This window comes from Antedon bifida, chromosome 4 (genome assembly GCF_963402885.1).
Source record: "Antedon bifida chromosome 4, ecAntBifi1.1, whole genome shotgun sequence".
In the NCBI taxonomy this organism is placed as follows: domain Eukaryota; kingdom Metazoa; phylum Echinodermata; class Crinoidea; order Comatulida; family Antedonidae; genus Antedon; species Antedon bifida.
In genome coordinates, this window is record NC_136229.1 from 29,085,254 (window position 1) to 29,090,799 (window position 5,546).

Genomic DNA, 5,546 nt, shown 5'->3' on the forward strand with positions numbered 1-5,546 from the left:
GTCTACTACCTAATATTATTTAAATGTTCTTTTATTTACCAGAACGTTGTTTATAATGTCATGTATGTTATACTGTTCTAACGGGTAATAAACTCAAGCACACTTTCTAGGCCCTTGTACCTGATATCAAAATGTTTTCAAATTCGTCATAAATTATAGCGCCCTCTGTAAATTCATAATTTATGCCATCTAGAAAAAAAATGTTAGCAAGTTATTATTGGTACCAATAATCAAACATATCTCAGTGACTAAATGGTAACGAATGACTATTTATATAGATCGCATCATGAACAAATGCAGATTCATTGATTCTCTCTTATGAATAATTAATCATGTTAAACTAGGTTAATTATATTTCTCTAGCGTGCTCAACTAGATCACCAGACTGTTAAAATTACTGGCTTGATCATGATCAGTAGAAGCATGATCAACGATGAATGTAAACCCAGCTGAAAGCTTCCACTGGTCACGATCAAGTCATCTGTTCTTATCCATGAGTCAACAAGTTATCGGACGGAAAATGTATATCTTTAAAAACCAACAAACTATAGCTATTGCTGGCTATCGGAAAACAAGTAATGTACAATGAGGATATTATACCTTCTTGTACTTTTATAACAAAAAGCAAAAATAATATTCACCTCGGAACTGCCCCCTTTTAAAGAAATAACACATCCTGAAACATAATAGAGTATGATCTACGGTATCGCACATCATTAAACACGTAGGCCTACTAAATAAAGAAAAATTAAGGTTGGGTTTCAGAAGGCAACTAACACATGGCATAATAATGGTAACTATACACTTTATTAAAATATTGATATATTATTTTTAACTGTATAACTTTGGGATAAAGGCCTTATAAGAAACCGTGTAAATATTGTGCATGCGCTTCTATTATCAACTATAAAAAGTATAAAGTACAGCATAAAAGTTTAATAATATTTAAAAAAATCAATCTTTCATCTTTTATTATCTTTAAAGTGGTCTGATATCGAAAAGTTACAAGTGATGTCAAGTTTTCTTGCTTGTAAATTGACTACAACTTAAAAATCATTTGAAGGGAAACTGAAGTTTATTTGTATAAGATTATGGAATTCCATAATAAACTTTATGGGATTTTATTTAATCTTTTTGGTTCTCAAGGGAAACTTATAAAAGTCTACTTATTTAATTTCCATTTAAACTTTAGAATAGCAAAGCAATCGAAATTACTGGGAATTTAACAGCTTATGTCTTAAAACAGTTCCATCTGTGGTTTACATCTAAAAGTCTTACAGAAAGTTTGAAAATAGTTTAGCTTATCTTAATATTATTACTGCTCAATACAGACAAAATTGAAATGCATTCCGTTTTGAAAGGTAGGAGGTAGGGACGGTAGCATACAACTTCTATAAAAAAGAATGAGAGAATGAGAATAAGTTCATTGCGGTTCATACTTTACTCTTTTTAAAGCTCAGGTACAGGCATGGATTTTAAATATAATATCTGGTTAATTGTACATAAATCAAATATTTGTAACAGAAATCAAGACGAAAAAACATGAATTTCCCTAAATATGGTCAAATACAAAATTTTGGCAACATTCTGCCATAAAAACCAGGAAGACTTTTTTTCAGTAGTTAGGTAGTTTAACCTAATGTAATAACATGTCTGGTGACTCCCTAGAAGGTGAAAAAAGATGGTGGATATACGGTGGATAATTTTTGCTATAGTATGAAAATAAAAATCTGAAGTTGAATAACAGTACCAGAAATGTAAAATTCAAGTTATATTACCTATATTTAGTCATCTGATAACATTTTTTAACACACCGTTTATTTTTCATAGCTTTTTAAAATTCCTCTCTATTTACAAAATTTGTGTACAAAAGAATAGAGATTTTACTGTGTAATTTGAACTGATAAGAAAGTGCTTATTTTCGACAAGCTTGTGTAACATAAATAAAATCCCAAAAATTATGAAACATAGGGGAAACTATAGATCGATAATTATTGGAATGTATGATCAATAGAAATTTTTTTCCCGCACCTGGCCTTTAAGCCCCTCCTCTTAATATTTCGAAATATTGGTTCTTAGTACTGGATACTTGTATAACACGGGAATTGCAAACTAGTAGTGCTATGAAATAAATCATCATAACTAGAATAAACATTAATGTCGAAGAGTGTAAAGCAAAGGAAATTCGCTTTCCATCTTTACAATGCATGATTGTAGGTATTTTTCAGGATTCGGTACAGGTTTATTCTCAAGAGAGAAAGTAGAACAACATTGAGAAAATGTCACATGTATAAAGCATTGAACGACAAATGTACTGAAATTCCAAAACATTCGATCGGTGCCTGGGGAATTGATATTACTGTTTTTCAAAAGTATTATGATTTATGTTTCAAACATACCAATAGGATTACATAAAGTATACTTTTCAGGCAAGCGGCTTTACCAGATCCAACCAGACAAGAAATTGAACCTACAGTGCACCTTCTTCTAGTCTGGAACTAAAGTCTGGATTTGATAGAGGTTTATTCAACACTTAATTCAGAAACGAACGAACTTTCCCAGAGTATTACGAGAACAGCAGAACCCAATATATAGATGTATATATAATCTATAACAAAAATAAACGACAATACAACGCATCTTATGAGAGGAACACGTGCCAATGGACGTACATTTATAAAATGCATGAGCAAGTTTTCCTCTTTCAAAAAGTGACATTCAGATGGTAAACTGTTCATATGATACTGATATACTAACGCCAAAAACTTAAATATTTATACCTGTTCTGTAATGGAGGTGATTTCTCCGACTTCTTTTAGGCTAATTTTGTACCTGTTTTTCTGTCTGTATAATGTTTTACGATTCAATGATTAAGTTAGATTTACAACCGGAAAATGTTGAAGTTTTATTGCTAGTTTGGAAAATGTCCAAAGTTAGAATATATGATAGTAAATTAAATATTGTTGTTAAACGGCAATAAACCCTCCTTTACAAAAGTTACAAATTAATTACACAAGTCAGTTTTTTTTGCGCTAAAAGTCCACAGTTTAAAAAAATTAACATCCTGATTGTTTGCGAATTCAAAAATACAAAGTTATCTGTATCTTCAATACACTTTAAAAATATGTTATAGCACGCCCTCTCGCTCAGTTTCTGTCTTAATTTATTTGAATTTTATTTATTTATTTTATCTTATGTCTTTAAGAACTGTATTATCCGATAGGTAGTATCCGGCACATGGGCTATTTTGCGAACCATTCAACGCGGTAACCCCCATTCGTCTCGGTTGATTGTCCTTATCCGAGAAGACTCGTTCCATTACCAGAACTAGGAGCGAGTCGACCATGCCGATATTGTACGGTGAACGGTGTCCCTACCTTAACCGCTCAGCCATTTGACTCGCTGTAACTGACCGTTTGATCCAAAAGAAACAAAAAATCAAATAAAAAATTACTTTTAATGACAGATAAAAACGGAAACTGACTCCTGAAAGTTGTTGAGTACAGTTAGCTAGGTAAAGCACAGAACGTGACCCTTGGTTTCGTTTTCAATAGTCTTTAATTTTACTTGTCCATATTAATTTTAACTTGGCCCTGGCTTTTCGACCGTTTCACTCCCTCGGAAATCTGACCATGAATACTACTTATAAAAAGTACAGTAACCATAACGGCAACTAAAAATACATTTTACCTTTTTTTTAGTTATATATAGTAGTTCTATATATTTTTTTTCTACTTTCATAATTTTTAAATGTCATCCCCAGGGCTGAGCGTCCAGTTTCTGACCTAATAAGTTCAACTCCCGGACCAGATATGATAATCTTCAAACAATTATACACAGCTGTATGAATAGGAAACACTTCTACCTGTATATTTCTTTTCTATTTTCAGTAACTCAACTCAGGGGTAATTTCCATGTAAATTAAGCTCACATGTTATTTTTTTTCAACAATAGACCTTTTGCATGCTGTTATCGTCTGTCTAATTGATTCTATCACATTTACATTGAATGTTTACAAAGGGTAGCGGGAAATACATGCCAATCATCGGTTTGAAAAGATCGGCATCGGCTCTAACTCTCTCTCTCTAAACTTATTTCAAGAACATATAAATTAAAACAGTACACACATGCATAAACTCTGCATATCATCAAATGACTTCGACTGACATTTTGTAATGGTAACAACCAAATCATTTAAATAGACACAAATGTTCTGCTAAGCTAACATAGACTGTATTGATTACGGGTGTGTGGATGTGGTGTGTGATGGCCTAGAGAATTTAAATGGTTATGAAGTATTAATTTATGCAGAATAACAAGAAATTAGTATTTCTGGGTATATGCATACTAGAAGTCAGAAGCTATAAGCCCATAAATTAATTTAATAACTTGGTATAGATCTCTAGGGTTGGGTAGAAAAATAAACCTTTTAAACAATCATCTAGTTAACCAATAAATTGTTCGCCTGAATGCATGAGTTTCATGAAATTTAACGGATGGGCGGACTTTATCTCGGCGTCTGAACCTATTTTTGGCATAGGTTGTTGATCATAGACTGAAAATTACGTCAATTTTAACAATCTGTTTAAAATTATGTAGCCTAAATTAAATACTGCCCTCTAGACTAATTAAAAGTAACTTGATTTATCCCTCTAGAGTAGGTTTAACTTTCGGTTTATATTCAAATTTAAGTTTACATCAAAGTATCAAAGTCATGATAAAAACATATTATTATCCATAACATAATTCCCATACATCTTCCATATTTCCCTCCCTATTCATCCCTTCCACAGAATTCCCAAGACCAGGCCATCCGGCTGACCAGCTGTATTACTCAACAATGAGTACTAAGCAAAATGACGTCACCGTTAAAGTATGTCGTCACAGAGTCTCATGCATATGCAAAAGAAGCATTGCCATCCTGACACCTTAAACAAGGCCCGCGTCCTATATTTTATGAAATATTTTTCGGACGATATGCTACAAAGTTTTAACTTTTTGTATTGTAACATTGTTATGTAATCATGTATTTTATGTTGATTTTGACCGAATAAATGAATGAATGAATAGATGGTTTTTATAATAGAGAAATTTACTTAAACAATGACAATCAGTGGCTGTATGTCAACAGAGATAATAAATAAGCAATAACCTTAATCAAAACAATAAAGTAAAATACCCAGAAAGAATTTCCAGAGATTTCGGGCAGTACCCTTCCTCAGTGTAGGTGAGAGTATGGAAAGAAGTAAGGATAATTATAAATGTTCGAATAAAAAAACACAATTTAGTCTCTTACCAAGATGTTTAGTCTTCAAACTACGTGTACTGACAGTATTGATCTCATCTCAGTCCTCATGCAACAACAAACAAAAACATTAAATATTTATCATGTTTAATCTGGAACGGTGCGATCACACACGCCAGTGGACAAACCACCAGTCCTACTACACCTGCACAATCTCATTTGCATAACAACGCATGGCATACCAAGCCACGTCGTACAACTGCAAAGAGATAGTAATTCTCTTCTAAACACGTCAGGAAGA

At 32.5% G+C, this 5,546-nt stretch overlaps 1 protein-coding gene across 1 annotated transcript in view; it reads left to right on the forward strand.

The window, feature by feature from the left end:
• The window catches only part of LOC144840230 (autophagy-related protein 9A-like), a 209,063-nt gene that overhangs the window by 86,484 nt on the left and 117,033 nt on the right, over positions 1-5,546 (forward strand). The gene's annotated exons all lie outside the window — the stretch shown is intronic.